This window comes from Pelodiscus sinensis, chromosome 7 (assembly GCF_052426305.1).
Source record: "Pelodiscus sinensis isolate ZL-2025 chromosome 7, ASM5242630v1, whole genome shotgun sequence".
NCBI classification, from domain to species: domain Eukaryota; kingdom Metazoa; phylum Chordata; order Testudines; family Trionychidae; genus Pelodiscus; species Pelodiscus sinensis.
In genome coordinates, this window is record NC_143058.1 from 58032613 (window position 1) to 58055306 (window position 22694).

A 22694-nucleotide genomic window follows, 5' to 3' on the forward strand; every position below is an offset into this window, starting at 1 on the left:
ATTTGTTCCTGCTAATGAGTCACTTTTTGTGTTTATATTACTACTACTACTACTACTAAACTGTGCCAAGAGGGATTATTTTAACCAATTTCTAAGTGAGATATGTTGAGATGAACTAAAGTGACCTTGCCTTGGCCAACAACATTCCAACAGGATTTGTAAACCTCTCATCTGCAGTCATCCACAAAAAAGACCATCACAAATGCCTAGTTTTAGGGGACATTGCAGTTCTCATGCATTTTAGTCATCTAGACAAGCAACATTGCAGTTACAGATTATTAAAATAGACCCAGCCATTATTTCAGAATACTAGGTCTTTATTTTGTTTAAATGCCATTCTAATTTTACCCTCAATTGTTCCATTGCTTTACAGAACTATCACTTGACAATAAGGGAAGCTCTGCCAATCTAACCCTGCCTGTGTAAATAGTTTACTTCATTAGTTAGAGTCCTTTCTTCAGGATGAACTACAGAATTCACACGATTAGCCTTTACTCTGGGACCTAAATGTGAGACCCAAAAAGGACCAAGTTTTATCAGAGGGTAATTTCATACGAGAATGAGCCTTACTGGTGTTTCTAGCAAGGGCAACCTGGCAGAATTGGAGCAACTTTATATCTGCTAATTCTACAATAGACAGACAAAAATCCTCAATGGCTGGAGATGGGACACTAGATGTGGTGGAATCTGAGTTACTACAGAGAATTCTTTCCTGGGTATCTGTCTGATAGGTCTTGTATACATGCTCAGGGTCTGACTGCCATATTTGGGTTGGGAAGTAATTTCTGTCCTCTCCACCACACCCTCAACATATTGGCAGAGACTATGAGGTTTTCACCTTCCTCTGCAGTATGGGGCACAGGTCACTTAAAGGTTTAAACTAGTTTAAATGGTGAATTCTCTATTACAAACTGTTTAAACCAGTTGTCAAAATTCAAAATGATCTGGACAAACTGGAGAAATGGTCTGAGGTAAACAGGATGAAGTTTAATAAAAACAAATGAAAAGTACTCCGCCTAGGAAGGACTAATCAGTTTCACACATACAGAATGGGAAGCGATTGTCTAGGAAGGAATACTGCTGAAAGGGATTTAGGAGTCATAGTGGACCACAAGTTAAACATGAGTCAACAGTGTGACACTGTTGCAAAAAAAGCAAACATGATTCTGGATGCATTAACAGGAGTGTTGTGAGCAAGACACAAGGGCTACGTCTACATTGGCATGATCTTGCGCAAATACTCTTTAACGCAAGAACGCTTGCGTTAAAGTATTTGCACAAGAGAGCATCTACACTGGCATGTTCCTTTATGCAAGAGATGTGCTTTTGCACAAGAGCATCCGTGCTAGTATAGACTCTCTCTTGCGCAAGAAAGCTCCGATAGCCATTTTAGCCAACGGGCTTTCTTGCGCAAGAAATTTATGTTGCCTGTCTACACTGGCCTCTTGTGCAAGAACAGTTGCGCAAGAGGGCTTATTCCTGAGCGGAAGCATCATAGTTCTTGCGCAAGAAGCACTGATTTCATACATGAGAACGTCAGTGTTCTTGCGCAAGAACTCCCCACCAGTGTAGACAGGCATGTTTTTGTGCAAAAGCGGCCGCTTTTGTGCAAAATCATGCCAATGTAGACACAGCCAAGAAGTCATTCTTCCGCTCTACTCTGCACTGATTAGGCTTCAGCTGGAGTAGTGTGTCCAGTTCTGGGCACCACGATGTGGAGAAATTAGAGACGGTCCAAAGAAGAGCAACGAAAATGATTAAAGTTCTAGAAAACATGACCTACGAAGGAAGGCTGAAAGAATTGGGCTTGTTTAAGTTTAGAAAAGAGAAGACAGAGAGGGGCCATGATAGCAATTTTCAAGTATCTAAAAGGGTGTTACAAGGAGGAGGGAGAAAAATTGTTTTCCTTGGCCTCTGATGATAGGACAAGAAGCAATAGGCTTAAATTGTAGGAAGGGTGGTTTAGATTATACATTAAGAAAAACTTCCCAACTGTCAGGATGGTTAAAAACTGGAATAAATTGCCTAGAGGGGTTGTGGAATCTCCATCACTGGAGATACTTAAGAGTAAGTTAGACAGACACTCGTTAGGGATGATCTAGACTAGGAATACTCAACTTTGGAAGCCCTGGGGGCCACAATGATACTCACAGCACATGCCAAGGACCACACTTTAAATGTGGTTGCATATACATGCAAATATATATGCAAATCTTTGTAAATAGCTTCTCTCACACTGACAGGCACGAATACAAAGATTAAGGCAAGACTACACAACACACAGGCCCCATTTAAGTTAGCTCTGCTAGTATTAATAAAATGCAATAGTTACCTGATTTCCATCTATATGACAGCACTTTTAATGTGCAATAACAGTCCAGGAATTTAACTATCAAAATGCATATCAACAGAAGACAATTATATTAACTACTTTTTTTTGGCTCCTGCCCGTGCACTGCACGTTAAGCCCCACATAAACCAAAATCGCACAGTAGGCCGCAAACAAACGGGCCACAGGCCGCATGTGGCCCACGGGCTGCGTGTTGAGTAGCCTTGATCTAGATAGTGCTAGGTCCTGCTGTGAGGGCAGGGGACTGGACTCAAGGGAGGGACCCTCTTGAGGTCCCTTCCAAGTCTATGATTCTCAAAGTGTGGGACATGTGGCCTGCAGGCTCATGGTTTCCCACTGTAGCAGGGAGCCTGCACTGGCACTCCAGCCCCACTCTCCCCACCCACAAGACTGGAGAACCAGCGTTGGCTTCCCACTGCAGGGAGGGAGCCTCACAGACCGGCTCTGGCTTGCAGGGAAAGGAAGCGGCTCCATGCACTACTGCACCCCCTTCCCCACCTAGGAGCTCGCAGGAAACCACTCACCTGTAAGCTTTCCTACTGTTCCCATTGACCAGAATCATGGTGCCAGGGAGCAGCAGGAGATATGGAGCCAGGTAGGTACCTCCATCCCCCCTCATATGCCCCCTTCCCTTCACCCCACTCCTGCACCCACCCTCCCACCCCACTCTTGCACCCAACCTCCCAGCCAGATACCCCTCACCCTCAGCTCACTCCTGCACCTTATCTCCCAAACAGACCCCGCAGTCCCATCCCACTCCTTTACCCATTTTTGTCATCATGGGTGGTTGTCTGGTGGGCTGTGGAAAGGTATGAGTTGAGTGGGGTGGGCTGCATGCCAAAAAGTTTGAAATCCACTGATTTAAACCATGATTTGAGGACTTCAGTAACTGAGACAAATGTTAGGGGTGGGTGAAGTTCTGTGAACTGCAATATGCAGGAGGTAAGATGCTCCAAGGGAGACCATGACAGTTCCTTGTGACCTACAAGTCTATGATAACTCAATGTAAAGCCATAAATTAAACTTAAAACTTAACATTTTCCTTGATTAAAAAAAAGTGTAAACATCTTTTTTACAAGCAGAATGTAGTGTACTATAAACACATTTACTTCTGTGACTCTCAGCTTGATTATGGGGAATGGGAAGAAATCAGGGTGGACAAATGTTCATAAAAAAGATGTTTATTTAAATCAGTTTTTTAATTAAAATTAAATCTTTAAAATAAACGTTTAAAATGATGTTTGAAACTGGCAACCTATGAAAGCCTTAAGCTTACTATTATCTACTAAAATAATTTACATTAAATACAAATATTCAACAGTACATGTTTGGTGCCAAGTTTTAAAAGCCTGTCACTGAACAGGTGGAAGTCATTAGCTAAGCACTTGGAACCAAAACATGTTGAAGTGTTAAACCCCTTTTGATGCCAGTAGCCTCCTCTGCAGGTGCAGTGATAATATCACCTTCCTTTCAGTTTATTCATCTAATTCAGTTCGATTATTAGCTCACTGCGTGATAAACACAGGAAGTGATGAGGGGCCCCCAACCACTGCTGCTGCACCATGCCAGGCCCCCCAGTAATTCCCTAGGTCACATCCCTCAGGAACAGGATGCCATGGCAGTGGCAGGGCTTGGGGGATGGGACTGATAGGCCTCTCCCTCCTCCTGGCCCAATGGAACTCCTGAGCCAGATTGTGCAATTGCTTTGAGTTTGAGACCCCTGTTCTAGTTCCTCCAGCTTTACAACAGCAGCTCCAAATTTGGTATGTGGAAGAGAGAGGAGAGCAGCCCTGGTGTCACGAATAGGCTTTTTGCCATCCCTGTGAAAACCTTCCCAAATTATAAACATTGGGAAAGCCTTCTCTCAAACATACTTTGCAGAAACTTGTTACCGCTCAGCAGCTAATTTCTCCAAAGATTTCGTCTGCACTGTGCCTGCTCCAGCTCCTACATGGCCATTAAACTATGTATACACTATCATCACAGAGCAACTGAGTATGCTCCTAACCCAGGGAAAAAGTGCTACGAATGACTACTTCTCCCAACTGTTGCAAGACTGTTAGCCCACACAACACAGGAACTGAGAAATAAGAAGAATCTTTCTCCTATGCTCTCCAAGCAACCCCTGGTGCTGTGCAGGCAGGAAGAAAAAAAGAGGAAACAGTATAATTCCAATGAAGACAGGTAAGAAAATAGGAATAGAGTTACAGGAGCCATTGCACTGTAAGCACCAGGGAGGAAGAGGGACCACCTGTGGATTAGTTAGGCTAATTAAGCAAAACTGTTGCTGAATATATACACCTTTTAGGTCTGCTGAAGATTTTTAGTGACAAGTCACTGAACAGGATCTTTTAAAAAAAATCTATAGCCATTCTGGCGATTTCTGCCAGGATGCCTTTATTATAGTACTAGTTTAATGTGTCATCAAAACATGAACAAAAGGGAATTGGTGGATGTAGTTTATTTGGTCTTGCATAATGGCATTTAACTAAGGGAATGTCTATACTACTAAGTTTTGTTGAGGAAACTAAAGTTGACACAGAAATCAACAATGGCAGGAGTAGTCAATGCATGTTCACATTTGCCCCGTCGACAGATTGTGTTCACATTGGGAGCTCCTCCGTTGACAATGGCAACAGAGCACTGTGGATATGTAACCCACAGTGCCTAGCAAGAACATCTGTCCCTAGGTCAGGGGTGGGCAATAATTTTTTACATGGGGCCACTTCACAAATTTCTGAAGTGGTAGCAGGCCTCCCCGAAAGGGGTGGGGCCTCAGGTGGAAAGGATGGAGCTGCAGGCAGAAGAAGTGGAGCCAGAAGGCTTCCAGTGCTTCCCCACCCACAGACCCTGATTGGTGTTCACACCTCCACATGAACTGCTAGAAATGGGCCACATCCTCCCTGACTAAATTCTTTTCATGTGCCTGTATATTTATACTTGTCTCTGGAATTTCCACTACATGCATCTGATGAAGTGGGTCTTTGCCCACAAAAGCTTATGCTCCAATAAATCTGTTAGTCTATAAGGTTGTTTTGTTCATGGGCTTCAAGCATCTTTTCGCACCTTTTTTTCCAACTGCCATTCTCTGCTGTGCATTCTGGCATCTGCAGCAAAAAAGAATGGATCATACAATTCTCTCACATGCTCTGTTAACTGTGGTGAGGACCTTGCACATGGTAACAAAAGAGATCATCTTGAAATTACTGACAGAGGAGGAAGACTCAGAGGAACCTGACATTGTGTGTGATATGGACAGCAGCAACCTGTCATTGCATTTGGTGGTCAAAGAGCAGCTGTACAAAATAAGAGCTTCATTCTCAGTTGAATAGCATGTGGCAATTGCTGTGTGGAAGTTGGTGACTCCCGATTGCTACTGGTCAGCTGCTAATCAGTTTGGAATAGGGAAGTTTACCGTTGGTGCTGTACTGCTTCAAGTGTGTAGGCTAATAAATTGCCTTCTGCTACGGCAAATCATGATTCACAACAATATGCCCCAGGGTGCTTACTTGCAATCTCCCCCTTCAGCATAAGAAATAAAGAGATTGTTGTTCAAACATCATGTATTTTTATTTAGGGAACACAGCAGGGACAGAGAAAGAGTCCAGAACAGAAACTTTGGAGAAAATAGGGTTGCCAGATGGTTTCAACAAAAATACTGGACACACTTGTAATGTAGATTGTGATGTGATGTGATCTTATTTAGAAAATACTGGACATTTATATTTTGTCAATTTGTTTCCTGAACAAAAAGCTCAAATACTGGACAGTCCAGTTCAAAACCGGACACCTGACAATCCTAGGAGAGAAGGGTGATCACAACTGTGAGAAGGACAATCTTTTCCTTCATGGCACATCCCTGGCATTTGAATGTGAGACTGTCCTTGAACACTTCCCCTCTCCTACCCTCCATTTTCCCTGTGTTCTAGGACTCCTGGGAGAGAAGGCAATTGAATTCGGTAAGGTGGGAATGTGGGTCCACGAGGGCTGGGGGGGATGCCTGTGCATGTAGGCATCCTGGAAAGCCATCATGTGGTCCATCACAGCCGCTATGGACAACAAAGCTCTATCCTGGTGCTTCACTTTCAGTTCCTTGCATGCTCTCCTTTCCTCACGCTCCATTCTCATCTCCTCCATCAGTGTATTCCTCCACTCCCTTATGTACACCTGTCCAAGTTGGTGGTTTGCATTTGCTTCTTGAACATCTCATCCCTAGTCCATTTTCACATGCAGATTTGGACAGGTGGACAGCTGGCGAGGCCAGTAGAGCGCACAGCCTGCTCACTACTGTTCCCATTGTAACAAAAAGTGAAGGGCAGACTTTACAGGAGATACACTGTAGAGTGTAAAACTTAATAGGTGCGTCTAGACTGGCAAGTGCTTTTGCGCAAAAACTTGCCAGCTGTCTACACTGGCCGCTTGAATTTGCACAAGAGCACTGATGTTCTAATGTAAGAATTCAGTGTTTCTTGCGCAAATACTTTGACGCTCCCGCTCAGGGATAAGCCCTCTTGCGCAAGAGGGCCAGTGTAGACGGGCACCTTAATTTTTTGCTCAAGAAAGCCCGATGGCTAAAATGGCCATCGATGTTTTCTTGCGCAAAAACGCGTCTATACTGGGCACGGATGCTTTTGTGCAAAAGCACTTTTTTGCGCAAAAGCATCTCTGCCAATCTAGATGCTCTTTTGCGGAAATACTTAACGGGAAAACTTTTCCGTTAAAAGTATTTCCGCAAAATCATGCCAGTCTAGACGCAGCCAATCTGTTAGAATAAAATGAAGGCCTGTCTAAAGACAACAAAGATGTGTCATGTACAAGGCCACAGTTATGCTTTTAAGCAGCCACTATACAGCAGGTACACCTCAGAGTTCTTAGAGGAGCAGCTGGTCTCTGTTTGGTGGCAGGCATGGTAAGGGACAAGCCAGGGCACAAGTCTGTGGGTGTGAGGGGGTCCAGGTGTGGAGCTCCTGCCCTGCGTGCCACATGTGGCACTCGTGTGTTCAGTATCCCCCTCCCCATTTGCAGGGAGTGTGCAACTTTTCTCTCTCACAGGAGTAGACAGGTGGGCAGGAGGGAGTCCAGGCATGGCTGCAAGCAGGGCACCCATGTGTTCAGCACCCCTCATTAGCTGGGAGAGTGCAACTTCACTTCCCATAGGTGGGTGGGGGTCTGGGCATGGCAGCCAGGTAGCGCAGGGACTCAATCCATGCTTCATTGGGGATGAGCAAACGGAGGTTTACTGCAGAGGTATCAGCTAACAGCTTCCCCTGCTTCATACAGGTTGCCATGTGAGATATTAGTTTTCTCCAATTCACACAGTGATAGGGAGTAGATGCTGACTGAATGTGGCCAGAAACCTGGACCTTATGCTGTAATGCTTTGTGCTGCAATGATACCAGACCGCTTACACTCGCTTGGCGTGAGAAAGTGTCCTGCCATGGAGGATAGACTAAGGCAGGCCTCCCTAGAAACCTTGTGAGAAGGATTAAAGAGTTTTTGTGTGAGCGCTTTATGGACAGGTGCAGGGAGGATTCCCGTTCCATCTACAGACACGTTTAAAAGCTGTTCTGGGGATTCTCCATTGTGTAGGCACAGTGGCCACCACAAATCACACCCAATTACTGTAAACCACTTCTGGCAAGATTTAAAAAAAAAAAAAGTGAATTCACCAGTAGTACCCTCCCTAGGATTGGTGCCCAACTGTGAAATGTTCTGGGAGGAGGGGATTGTCTCCAAGGTTATAAAAAGTTCTTTGGTCTTGATGACATCAGTTGACCCACTTGCCTACTAACCGTTCTCCTCCTCCTCCTGCACACTACTGCTGAAGTCTCTTGGGAGGAATCCACAGTTGGATGGTTGGTTCTCCCCCTCCCAAGCTGCTCATAGAAGCGACATGTTTGCAGTGATGTTCCAGACTGTCAGTTTGACTCCTTTGTCTCTTGGTACGACTACCTCACTCCTTTATTTTCACTTGCTACTGCTGGGTGTTCCTGGCATATCCTTTTTCCTTCATGCCCTTAGTGTTCTTGGCAAAAACATCTGTGTTTCTTTTGTTGGTATCTGCGAGAACAGACTCCTTTCCCCACACAACAATGAGGTCCAGGATCTCTTGCATGCTCCATGTTGGTGCTCATGGAGCTCACAGTACTCATAGTCATGTGTAATGCTCAGATATGCTGCCTGCTCTGAGGCCTGCTCACTGTGCTGGCAACACAGGAAATGAAATTCAAATTTTCCTGGGGCTTTTCCTGTTCACCTGGAGAGCAGTAGAGTTGAAAGTCTTGGCCAGAGTAGTCACTGCGGGACACCTCCTAGAGAGGCCAAAAACGTCAACTTTTAAAGCACTACATCTGCATTACCGCAAAGTTCAACCTTGCAAAGTCAAATTTAGTGGTTATTCCTCATGAAAGCAGGAGTACAGAAATAGATTTTAACAGCACTTAAAATCAATAGATCAGGATTAGTGGTGTGGACTCATTGTTCAGAAAAATCATCCTAATGTGGCTAAGTTACACTGAAACTCACTGCATAGACCAGTACTTTGTTCTCACAGTGTCTTATCACAAGAAAAACAGGCTTTATGAAATTGAAGAGTGGGACATTGAAAACCAGTAAAAGGAAATCCTTACTTATACAATGTGAGATTAAACCATGGAACTTCTTGTGGCCAAAGATATAAACAATATTAATAAAAGGATTGGATAGGTCAATAAACTTGTCATTATTTATAACTTTGGAAATTCTTCATAACAAACTTTGAAATATATATATTAAAATGTGCTTCAGAACTTAAGTCAATCTAAGGCCATGCCTACACTAGCAAGCTCACCGCAGCAAAGTTGTACCGATGCAACTGCACCGAAAAGATCATTTGTGTTACTGCTCTATGCCAACAGGAGAGAGCTATCCCATCAACATAATAAAACTACTTGAGAAGTGGAGATATCTATGTTGGTGAGAGAAGCTGGTAGCATAGATATGGCATAAGAGGCCAGGGTGAGACCTATGTGCAGGGCAAACTACACCCAGTTCTGCCTAATGCAAGCTTCTTACACCTTTCTCTGCTGGCTACGATCAAAGAAAAGATACTAGGACTAGATCGATGTTCCCAGAATATCACTATGTTCAATCATCTCTGGAATTTGAGGTCTGTTTTTATCCAACTGTTAATTTCCATCCAATTTCCCAGCCATTTTCAGCTTTTTTACATGCACAGCTTTACCACTCTCACACACCCCTTCAACAGCACAGCTTTCACCTCTAGTAAATACATTAAAGATTGTGAGGCACTCAGGTACTATGGTAATGCATTCCCAGACAGATATGGCAAATAAGCAAACAAAGATTTTGCTTGTTCAAGGAGTGGCTAAATATGTTTTGCTTTAAAGAAAAAAAAAACCCACAAACTGGTAGCACATTTTTTAGGGGGAAAAATCCTAACTCCAGCAATACTTTGTCTTTTGAACAGTGTCCACTGTATTTGAACAGAGCTTTATATACTTCAAGTATTGGTCCTTAAATGCCTTAGTTCAACTGACAGTACACTTACAGAATTATACTATATTGTTAGAAAGATTTGAGAATTTAAGAGAAAGTTAAGCATCAAAACCATTCAACACTAAAATACATAATATATTTATGGGGGAGTTACAAGTAAAAGAACACATCAGCTATGCACAGGTTACTCTATCCTAGGCTTAACTTTAGAAAAAAATCTGTCTCTCAGGGAAATGTGTGAGAACTATATACCCTTAAGCAGTGTTTAAACATGAACCTTGTGTGTCATTGACTTTTATATAGCTTTACTCAAAGAACCCAGAAAAGACTGCAGAACACAATATTCCTTCAGAAATTATTTTTTGGCATTTTCAATGCTTATTTTTTGTTTTGTAATTTTTAATCTTTAAATCATCTTTTGTGAAACACTCATCCAGAAAATTCATTCTTCACACCAATCTGAAGTCTTGAGTTTCATTCACTCAGCAGCAGATGGTAATTAGCAAAAGTTATCTTCAACTATGTCAGCTCTCTTCCACCTTTCTAGTGTTGTTCTTGTTTCCAAGTAGAAAAATTATTATAATAGAAATTTCTGACATTTCTCTCAGAAAGCATGTTCATTTTTGCTGGTAGTACAGTAAACTAAACAGCTATTTTCATCCAGTCTTCTGTCCCACTAGGAATGAAGAACTTTTTTATTTTACTGAATTTCTCGTGACGGTATCACATGAATTAATTTTAAAATCTGTACTTATTACATAAGTCTCGTGGTATGCTCTTCATACAAACAAACTGTACCATGGTGCCCCCAGACCAAGTGATAATGGTTTTAGGACAGCTCTCCCACATGCTTTTGCAGATTACTGTCAAAATCCTATATTAAATAAATCAAGTTAAGTCCCATGTCCTGATTAGGGCTGTTAGCGAGAAGTTGACTAGTCAACTACCCGATAAACATAAGCTTATCAGGTAGTTGACTGGAGTATCAACTACAGGCAGTCCCCGGGGTTACCTACAAGATAGGGACTGTAGGTTTGTTCTTAAGTTGAATTTGTATGTAAGTCGGAACTGGTACATATTTTTTTTTGGGGGGGGGGGAGCTGGAGTTAGGTGGAAAGACCCTGATTCTCATACAACTTCCTTATTTTAAGAAAAACACATACTGTTTTGATATGGAGGTGTTTTTGGTTGATATTTTAATTAAAAATTGATCATAAGTTTCAGTGTTTCATTTTATATCCAAATCTTCCTTTTGGGGTACGTGAAAGATCCCAGTTATTCATTTAATAGTCAGAATCTTTGTTTTTTATAACTAAAAAAAGTTTATTCAATGCATATTACTGTTCCAAATAGAATTTGCTACAGATGGTTCAGTGAAATGGGTATTAAGTGTAATCAATAGTCATTGGAGAGCACAGTGAAATATTGATACAATCAAAGCTGATGATGTATTCTGCTGAGCAGAAAATGGAAATCCCTTCCTGTGAAGTGTGTGTGTGAATTTATCCACAGGATTAATTTTAAAGAAAAATTCTGTGTTGGGAACAGGAGTTTAGCCACAGGTGGGTCCTCATTGTCCACTCACCCACTTTGCAACCAGACCCATCCCCTCGGGGCTTACCCTGGCTGGAGCAGAGCAGGGTGTGGGGTTGGGGCTTATCCCCTCTTCCCTTCTGTCCTGCTCCTCCCCATTCTTGCCCACCCACACCACTGGGTAATTTTTCAGCTTCACCTCTGCCAGGCTGGAAGGGACTTGTTAATTTCACGTGACGCTAACAAGATACTTGCAGCTCTAGTGCTGAAGAGTGAAAGAGCTGTTGCTCCCAAGGTGGGGACTGTAACACAATGGGTCTCACTGCCTGCTGCTCCTGCTGTTCCCTAGGAAATTAATTTTTCCGCTCTGGAGTGCCCCCTTTTGGCTGGTGTCTTGTTCCCCCCCAGCGAGAAAAGCCGCTCCGCGTCTCCCTGGTCTGCTGGGGGAGGGGGGGGCACTAGCTCCGTGTCTCCCTGGTCTGCTGGGGGGAAGCGCCCCCCGTGCCGCCAGAGGCGGCGACAGTGGGGGAGGCACCCCGCACTAGCTGCGTCCCCCCTAGTTTGTAACTAGGGATCTGACGTAAGTCCGATTGATGTAACCTGGGGACTGCCTGTACTTGCCCCCCCCCTTTGCCCTCCCCCACTACCTCTATGAAATGCAGCGGGAGAGAGGGGGACAGGAGCCAGTGCTGGGGAGGAGCCATCTTAAAAGCTGGTTCCCCCCAGCACCATCTCCGCATTGCCACCTGCCCTCTCCCCCATCTCTCCCCCCCCCCCCCCCGCTGCCTCTATCAGAGGCAGCCAGGGGGAGGGAGAGATAAGGGAGGCTGCTACGAACAGGGGTTACTGGACTCAGCGTGAGCTGGGACCAATCAGTCCTGGCTCAGGCTGGTCTTGGACGCTGTGCCTCTGCATTTTAATGTAATAAGAGTCCGGCAGCTCTTACAATCTTTAAAATGCAGAGTTGCAGGGCGGGTGTCTCCCAGAGCTGGCAGGAGCTGGGACTGCTCAGTCCCAGTCTGCTCCTGGAGCTACCCCCACTGCAGCTCTGTACAGCGATCCTTATGGACTAAATGGTGTAGTTGATACAATTTGTATCAACTACACAATTAGTCAGCTAAGCACAATTTAACATCCCTAGTCCTTGCTGATAATTCCTTGGTATGCAAATTACACAGATATCCTGACCAGGAAAACTGATAAGCTGATGGGGCCAGTGGAGGAATCAGAGCCCGGGATTAGCTATGTGGTGCTGCCTCTGAAGTACATCCTCTTCCCCACCACTTTGCTGCCGGGCTCTTATTACATTTAAAATGTAGAGGCACAGCGTCCAACTGCCACCACAGTTCCAGCAGGCACAGCCAAGGAAGGGGCATGCATCCCCCCCTTGGGGATATGGATATGAGTCAATGGATACAGGCAGCATGGCGATCTAAAGTAGGTATCGTGTCCCTCCACAGGGAACACTTCTTAAATCCTGGCGAACCAGACATAATGGGGCCAGGTATAAAGGGGACCCGATTAATTAAACTAAGAAGCTAACTAACTAACTAACACTAACTAAATTTTTTTTAAACTAAGCAGAACGCTATAACAAGAACTAACTAACTAACTAAGGCAAAAAACAGGGATATGTCTACACCACAAACTTAATTCGTAATAACAGCTGTTATTTCAAATTAACTTTAATAGCGTCTATACATGCAAACCGCTATTTTGAATTTAATTCGAAATAGCGGAGCCCTTAATTCGAATTTGGTAAACCTCATTCTACAAGGAGTAACACCAAATTTGAAATAGCTATTTCGAATTAAGTGCGGTGTAGACACTTAATTCGAAATAGGGGGCCTCCAGCCCTTCCTAGGGAGCCCTGGTGGCCCCTCTGGGCACAATTAGGAAAACTTACTCTCCTCTCCCCCAGCCCAAGAGCCATTAAAGGGATAGACCCTGGCCACAGTGCCTGTGCCAGCTCCAAGCCTGCCAGCTCAGAGCCAGCAGTAGCCACCGGGGCCCCTGACCCAGTGGCCCCAAAACATGAGCCAGCAAGACACTGGCAGCCAGCCCTCCACCGCTCCCAGGAGCGGTCTGCCAGCTCCCAGGAGCCTGCCAAGGGCCGGAGAAGGCGGGCGCCTTCCTGGTCCAGGGTGGAGATCATGGACCTTATTCAGGTTTGGGGGGGATGCCCCCAACGTCCATGATCTCCACCCTAGACAGAGGAACGTGACCGTCTATGGCAGGATAGCTGCCAGCCTGGCCACCAAAGGCCACATGCGAACCCAGGAGCAGGTGAGCATGGAAGTCAAGTTGGTCTGGCGAGACCCCCCCCCCCAAACTCTGAGCCCTAAGCTTCCCCTCCCCCTTCTTCCCCTTGCTTCCTCCTTCCAGCTCCCTCCTCCCAGGTTTCCTCCTCCTGTCTCCCTTCCCGTCTCCCACCTCCTTTTTCTAGTCTCCCCAGAGGTTCATCACCCCCACACCCTGTTTTGTTCAATAAACCCAGTTTCTATTTTTTAACATACGTGTCTTTTGTTTGACATCAGGAAGGGGGGCTGGGGATGGGTAAGTGGAAGGACGTGAGGGAGGAATGGGGCACAAGCCCCCAGTGGGGAGGACCGGGGAGGCTCTGAGGGCTCCTCAGGGTGGATGCTCTCCCTCAGGGCCTCCTGAATCCTGACAGCCCCCCAATGGACCCCCCAGATGGCAGCCTGCAGCAAGTGCAGCCAGGCTGATGGCAACGACCCCACGAGAAGCACCGGGGTGCCCAGGGGCAGCTCTGGCTCCATGTGGCCGAGTGCTGTGGTGTCCTGAGTGAGGGCACTCCAAAACAGGACTGCTTTGCTGTCCCTCATTGACGTAGAGAAGCAAGCGGGGAACCCTGAGAACTGTGTGTCCGGAGTGAGGGGGTAGGGTCCCTTCAAGCACGGAGCTCAATTAGCCTCAGGCAGCAGCCCCACGCACTAAGTCCTGACCTGATGCCTTGGCAGCACTGGTTCCAGCCAGCCTTAACTTTGGTTCAGGGTCCACTCAGTGTGGACATGCTATTTCAAAATGGTTTTTGTGTATAGATGTGTTATTTCGAATTACCTTAATTCGAATTAATTATTTCGAATTAAGTTAATTCAAAATAGTGCTGTAGTGTAGACATACCCTAACTGACTAACTATGAGAGTATACAACCTAATTGACAACTTTTTCTCCAGAAAACAGCCTTCCTTCTGAGGAGAAAAAGGGAGCTCCGCGAGCAACCAAGGAGGGTTGAGAGGAAGTTGCGGGGGCCGGACCACATGATGTTGGAAAGGGCGCGAACAACGCATGAGCCAACCGCGCATGAGCGGTCCAGCTGACTACGGCTGTAAAAACCTCTGACCAGCCCGACACCCAGAGTGGAGAACCCAAGGGGACCATTCGAAGAAAAATAATTCTTACCTAATTTGATTAGCATGTTTTAGAACATACTTGCTCCTATACAGTAACAAGAAGCCAGAAAGAAACAAAGGACCAATCACCATTCTGGGAAAGAAAAGGGGAGGTTGTACAGAGACGCCTCCTACGGATTATTTCTTTTTGGGGATTGGGTTGATGTATACCTGTACTTTAATGTTGTAAATTGTAGCAACAGATAAAAAAATACTACAGTAAAAGCTGTATTATCTGGCCCTTACCAACAGAAAGCTCTATATACCAACACTTCTAATTAGAGTTGACAGGTGTCCAGTATTGACCTGGACAGTCCGGTATTTTTGCCTCCTGTCCGAAAAAAAAATATCAGAAAATATCGGACATCAGAAGGCGAAGATACCAGGTGCTTAACTGGTTCCGCAGGGGAGCTGTCTGACCCAGATCAGAGACAAGATGGCAGAGGGCTGCCGGCAGCCTGTTAGGGCCCAAAAGCCTCAAAAGCATTTCTTACAGGGGCCACACTGTTTTTTTAAATTTTTATTTTTATTTTTTTGCTTATTAACTCTTGGGGGTCCTTCCTCCCCCCCAACAACTTTGGTCTCCCCCTTTTTTCCCCTCAACAGAATTTTTTCCCCAGTGTTTTTCTTTGGGGGGGGGTAGGAAGGTGGGGGTTCGGTATTTTTGGTTAAAGCATCTGGCAACCCTATTTCTAATCTTCATTGAAATCTAGTTTATAATTCAGTTGGTGTGGAGTTGACCAGCTGCCTACCTGGCTCCCAGACACAGTGACATGTCCCTGCTGCTCCTAAGCAGAGGAATGGTCACCACAGGGGCTCCATGAGCTGCACCTACCCTGCACCACTGGCCCCACAGCTCCCATTTGCCAGGAACTACAGCCAATAGGAGCAGCAGGAGTGGCCCCTGCATGCATAGGAAACACACAGAACCGCCTTGCTGTGCCTCTACCAGAAGCAGCAGGGACAGATCACTGCTTGTAGGAAGCCACCCAATGTGGGCACTCCCCCTCCAATCCAGCACCTCATCATTCCTCCCATGCCCCAACCTCAAGACCCATCCTGCACCCAATTTCCCTCCCAGAGACTTCATACCCTCATCACCACCAGCATCCAAAATCCCTTCCTTCTTAATTAACCTGAATTTTTCACTTACCAGCACCCCCATTTCCCCAGCATGCTAGATAAAGCTTTTACCATACATACAGTTTGGTTCTGGAAATTCGTTTATATATGCTGCAGGAAGGATGAACTGAATAATTTCAGTACAAAAACCAGTTTGAGATTTTATCTTGAATAATTAAAATATCTTCATATACTTGAGTAGTTAATTGCCAGTGATATCAAAAACAACTTGGGCAGTTGCTCAATTGTCTTTGCTTTTTAATGGAAATGTACATTAAAATGGTCATTCAAGAAGACTAAAGAGGGTATGGATTATATAATCAGAACCATCAATAGAGCTTACTTGTAGGAAGTTCTCTGTGGAGAGATTGGTGTAGTATTACAACAAGAGAATAGACAAGCATTGATAGGATGTCACAATTAAACATAGCTTAGAAAACAGAGCAGTGTGCATTTTTAAATTAAACCTTTTAAATTACTTCTTACTGAGTACATTTGTACTTTTTTGGATTATTTATATGAACATTAGCCTGCATATTGGGAAAAATTGATAGCTAAAACTATTTAAGCAATGCAGTCCACAACAGGTTGGTTGTCAGATAAAATTCACTACTCATTTTCCTTTTAGGCTTAACAAGTTTAATCAGATCAAAAGTAATAACTTTGCAACAAACTTTAGATTTTGAGATTTCATAGAGATTGACATTTTGGAATGATAACAGAAAGACCATACACCAGTGGTCCCCAACCTTTTGAGGTTGTCGGGCACCAGAGGGCGTGGCCGTTTGCCCGCCGGGCGCCAGGGGGCGGGGACACTTGCGCACCTGGGGGCGCCCCCCCATAGCCGCTTGCCTGGGGCCGGGGCCCCCCCATAGCCACGCGCCCGGGGCCGGGCCCCCACCCCTGCAAGCGCCACGCGCCCTCCCCCCCCCCCGCAAGCACCGCGCACCCGGGGCCGGCGCTCCCCCCGCCCCCCCGCCGCACACCCGGCGCTCCCCTCCCCGCAAGCGCCGCGCGCCCGGCGCTCCCCTCCCCACAAGTGCCGCGCTATGTGCCCGGGGCCAGGCCAGCCCCGAGCAGCTGGCGGGCGCATGCAAATGCCCCCGCGGGCGCCATGGCGCCCGCGGGCACCGTGTTGGGGACCACGGCCATACACTCTAACAGATAGGGCACTGGACTAAGTGTCAGAAAATCAGAGTTCTAGACTCAATTCTTGCAGCTGACTGCTATGTGAACCAGAGCCAATCTCTCTCTCTCTCTCCTCCCACTCTTTTCAGACTTCCTCAGTTTGAGGACGATTCTGTTTTTATTCCACGTTCGTAATGAAACCCTAACCTTGTTCAGGGCCTTAATGCAATACTATAAATACAAATAAAATAAAATAAAATAAAATAAAATAGAAATAACTCAATAGAGCTGAGGTTCTCTCACTTTTTTCAAGTGTGAACCAGAACTTAATTCAAAACGTCTAGGGAATTTCTCCCCTTCGATTCATGACTGAGCAACAGACCAGTGGCAACCTAAACAATTACTTAAAATCGAAAAGTAGCTATTTTTAACCATTCTGTATAGTGGTTCCTATCTAAGGGAGGCTCCCATTTCCTCTCCATCTTGTGTAGCAGCAGCTAATTTGGCTCTTCCTTATTCTACAGGTGCTTTTATAAGCATCTAGGCTTCTCTTTACTGCCATGTTAGGGTTAAGGCATAACTTGAATGTTGTCCCAACCAGACTCCCATCCACACAAAAAGCTTTACTTCAAGTCAGGTGGCACTTTAGTCTGGAAAGATTGAGAGCCACTGGTTAATGTACTCCTTTCAGGAGTCTGATTTGTCTTGTGTTTCACCTCACTTAAAAACTTTGCTTACAAAATCAGATAAAAATACAAAAGTGTCACTGCATACTATTACTGAAAAATATCTTACTCTCTCATTTTTACCATATAATATAAAATAAATTGGAATATAAATATTATACTTCCATTTCAGTGTATAGTAGGGGGTAGTTTGTTTTCCTTTCTCTGTTTACATATTATGTATTTTTTTACAAAAACAGTCCATTTGTCATTTATTAAAAATACATTCGAAATGTCTCTGTAATCATGATTCTGCATCTAGAAAATAGCTGTTTACATGAACTGTCCAGCATGTGGAATCCTTAGATATACTGTGTTATGACTTGTAACATAGCATACTAGAACCTCCATGTGTGTTTCAATGAAGAAAGCTCTGCCCATTGTTCACCAGCATGAATTCATGTGCAGTAATCGTGATTTAAGCAAACGTATACATTGCTCACAAAGTGGCCCTTAGCCTCAGAACACAAGCTTAAGGCATCCCTGACGCTATGCTGCTGTATGTCATGGATCCGTGATGTCCAACCAGTTCTGAAGCAGTAGCCACGAATGGCTACTGCTATAGCGAACTAGCCACATTCAACCAGCCAAATAATTCAAGCCAAATAGCCACAATCAACTGGCCAAATAGCCACATGTGGCTAGCAGGTAGCATATGGACACCATGGTCATAGACGCATCTTCTGTCTGTTAAATATGTTCAGTAAGTCTCCGAACCTCTTCCTCACATTCATCTGCATGGCTCGCTCTCTCTCTCTCTCGTTCTTTCAAAAGCTGTGAAAAATACAACAAGCAACTATCACAATAAGTAGATATTTCTCAACATCCTGATCGGTCTCCAAAATGCACATTCCAGTCATTCTGCAGCCACTGAAGGTAAAATTAAACAGTTTATCTGGCCCACCCAATTGCCCAGTAAAAAGCTTCAGAAATAACAGAAGCAAAGGGTATGCAGGGTCTCTCAAAGACTGGAAAAATGGGATACTGATGGCATTATATCAACACCACTGCAAAAGAAGTCCCATTTCTCACTGCAGGGAAAGAACCAACACAGAATTTCTGAAGACCCTGATGTCATGGACTTTTCCAAATCATTAAAGCCCTGCACAGATACAAAAGTGGAATACACCTCCACATCTGCAAAAATGATCTGTGAATATACGCATCCACATCTGCAGATATGGATACCCACGGATATCAAGTGGATACTGGCAAATTTTCAGGGTTCTAGATAGGGATGCTAGCGTGCACAGGTGTACACGGTTAACCAATAAGCCTGGTTACAAGTGTCCCTCCCCCAGGCTTATCAGTTAACCAGCATGGTTATACACACTCCCCTGGTGCCTCTGTATCGGGAGGAGGGAGGAAGGGGGGAGCCAGTACACATGGGGAGATAGCCCGTGCAAGCTGGCTCCTACAGAGCTGCCTTCCCCTTCCAATGTTGCCTCGTACAGAAGCAGCAGGGGGGTCAGGCAGGAGCCCTTGCTCTCCCCGCATGACACTGCCTCTGTGTCAGAGAGAGAAGCATGAGGAGTCAAGAGGGAGCTGGTAAGCATAGGGATATGGCTTTTAAGCCAGCTCTCTGCGCGTGCCAGCTCTGTGGAGCTGCCTACCCCTAACCCCCATCTCCCACAGAGGCAGTAGCACAGGGGGCAGCCGAGAGCTGGTCCTTGTGGGCAGCCAGCTTAGGAATTTCAGCAGTTACACAAATACATGTATTTTAACATCTCTCATTCTAGGTTAAAAAAAAAAAAAAGTGTATTCACATGTGCAAAAATGAGCCATGGATATCCTCATCTATATTTGAAGATGTGGATAACCGTGGGTATAAAGTAGATATCCATGGATTTATAAATATTGGTAAGCCATCTATGGTGATCAAGCAGACCTTGCAGCTGCACCGTTGAAAAAATATACCATTCCATTGATGAACTCCAAAGCACAAACAAGGACAAATTATGCAGGTGAGTCCCCTAAGTGGCTGCAGTGCCACCCAGAAAACTCATCTGTGAAAATCTGTTAATCTTCTGTGCACTGCCCTTCCTTTTTATCAGAGGGATGTGGATGGAAGCTAGGTATGTCAACGTGTAGATGACTAGATGATTAACTAGGCTTATCACTTAATCATGTCAACTACACTAATTCCCCTCCCCTTGCTGCAGCAGAGGCAGAAGCCAGTGCTACACAGGCAGTGGGAAAGGGGAACAGGCAGAAGCTGGTGCTGGGGGAGCCAACTTAAAAGCCAGTTCCCCCTAGCACCAGCTCCATGATACTGCCTACCCCCTCCCATGCTGTTGCCTCTATCAGGGCAGCAGCACAGGGTGGGAGGAGGCTGCCACAAAGCAGCCTCTGTCTGCAGTGAGCCCAGGCTTGTCATGGACAGAGGCTGCTCCACAGCAGTAGCCCCTGTCTGCAGGGGTCCAAGATCCCTGTAGACAGGGGCAGCTCTGGCATCTCACAGAGCAATCTCTGTCCACTGCGAGCCTGGTCTCAAAGCAGACAGAGGCTACTCCGTGGTCGCAGACTCTATCCATGAGGGTTACAAGCTTCTGCGGATCCCCTGTCCACGGGAGCTGATCTCCCGTGGACAGGGGCTGCTGTCACCTCAAGTGCTGCCTCTCTATCAGAGGCAGTAGCGCGGGACAGCAGGCGGAAGCCTGACTGTGCGGGAAGCCGGCCCACTCCTGCCTGCCACCTCTGATAGCGAGACAGCAGTGCGTGGTAGCAGAAGGCTCCCCAGGGGTGGAGCCACGAGCGAACTAGCTGCCAGCCACACTTCTGGGAACTAATGAATAGTCGTGTAACCTCTATAATTTAATGCAGTTACTCAGCTATTCAATTGCATTCTATCTAACATCCCTAATGGAAGCACCTTTCGAATATCAGCACACATTTCTATCGCAGTTACCCCTGTGGTTGATCTATTGACACTGAACTGGCTAGCTACTGACCAGAAGCAGTTAAATTATTTGGGGTTTTGGTCCCTTTTAAGGGTGGTGCTCCTGTATGCTGTGAAAGACCTACAGATGAGCCCTCCCAGAGCTGAGTTGATTCAGCATCTGTGTTGCTCTGCTGGTGGGCTGTTACCCAAACTGTGTGTGTTGCTTAGAAGAGAACAGAGCTTCTAGCCCATTAAGATAGGGTGGTGGGGCACCCCAGAAGGCAAACAGGAGGACTCAGTGGCAGGATCTGCAGACTGAGTGGCAGCCTCAAAAGAAACTCTGATCAAACCTGTCCCAATAGAATTGTTTTATTGTCTGCATTTTATTTTCTGCTTTTAAGCTTTTTGAAATAAGACAAAGTCTAGTGTTGGGGAGAGGATGAGGATAGAGAATAACAGTTACTTCACCCGGCCTCTGTAAATGGCACTAATATTATTTATAATAGAAATACTGACACTACCTTTAATTATATCAATGTTCCTATAGTAACCAGATTAACTTTTTTGTAACTAAAACCTGTGTGTGTTCATATTTTGATTGAACTGTGTGGTATTTTATGTACTTCACTAACTCTTCTCTAAGCTCTGGAGAAATGTTACATTAATTATGCTCTAACTAGCTTTAGGCACCAATGCCAGAAACAGAATAAAAATACAGTCTATGATTACCATGGGAATAGCTTATGATAGGGCAAAAGTCCACTAGGAAAAGGTTTGGATTTTTTTTTTAAATGTCATGTATGCAGTGAAGTTATCTCAAGCCCATAAAAGAGCTACTTACCAAATGTCTGAACTAAGCTAAAACAATGAAAACACATTACCACGAGAGCAGATGAGGTGATTGGGAATGGGGAAGGAAGCTGTAGATATAATCAGAATTTTCATTATCAGTTGATCCAAATATTTTGCTGGATTGGATATTACATTTTAGCATAATTTAAGCCTTAGACACGAATAGAGTTCAAGAGTCAAAGTTAAGATATTACCTTTTTCTGCAGAGACAGTAATAAAGATTCAAACACCAGTTTGCAATAATGTTAATACATTGGAAAAATAGAGTTCATGGAAAACCAAGACTTTTAAAAAAAAAAACCTCACATCTTCAGTTATTTGCTTAATCATTCAGCTTTGGGCTAGATTTTCCAGATATAGATCACATGTTCAGTACTATCTAAAATCTGTCCTCACAGCATTGGGAAAAATGGAGAATTCCCAAACAATTTGATAGAAAACACACACAGATAATGATAAATGTCTGGTTTAACAGTAGGGACGTGAAAGGTTAACTGGAAAGCATCACCCTAAACAGGTAATGCTTACTAGTTCTAGTTAACCAGTAACTGGTGAGGGCCAGAGCAGCTCCCCGCCTGCCACGGGCAGGGGACTGTTCCAGCCCTTCAGGAAGGCCTGACATGGATAGTAGGGATGTTAGCGTGTACATGGTAAACTGATATGCCTGGGCTTATCAGTTAACCAGCACAACTACACGCACACGCACGCGCGCACACACACACACACACACACACACACACACACACACACACCCACACACCCTCTGCCGCCTCCATATTCGCATGGTATCACTACAAAATGCTTGATCATCCATAGTTGTATTAACTTGATAATACTAACAGTAATAAAATAAGCTTCAGGGGGTAGCCGAGTTAGTCTGTTACAGAAAAAAGCAACAACAAATGGTCTGGTAGCACTTTATAGACTAACAAAACATGTAGATGGTATCATGAGCTTTCATGGGCACAGCCCACTTCTTCAGATGACCGGAGTTATGAGCTTGGAATGTGTACACTTGAAATAAATAGGAGAGGGGAAGGGGTGGGGGAAGGGAAGAAAAAGTGAAGGGGGTGGGAGACAGTGCATCAGTAAGTATCTGGAATATGGGTACTTAAACCGAAGCAGATAAAAATGAAAGTCAACAGATAGAGTCCCATGTCAGGAAGATTCTCGTGTCAGGAAGGATACTATAC

At 45.0% G+C, this 22694-nt stretch overlaps 1 protein-coding gene and 1 pseudogene across 2 annotated transcripts in view; both read right to left on the reverse strand.

The window, feature by feature from the left end:
* Positions 1–2912, reverse strand: part of LOC149524079 (uncharacterized) — a 49568-nt pseudogene extending 46656 nt beyond the window's left edge.
* BMPR2 (bone morphogenetic protein receptor type 2) overlaps positions 1–22694 on the reverse strand; it is a 202535-nt gene that overhangs the window by 145286 nt on the left and 34555 nt on the right. The gene's annotated exons all lie outside the window — the stretch shown is intronic.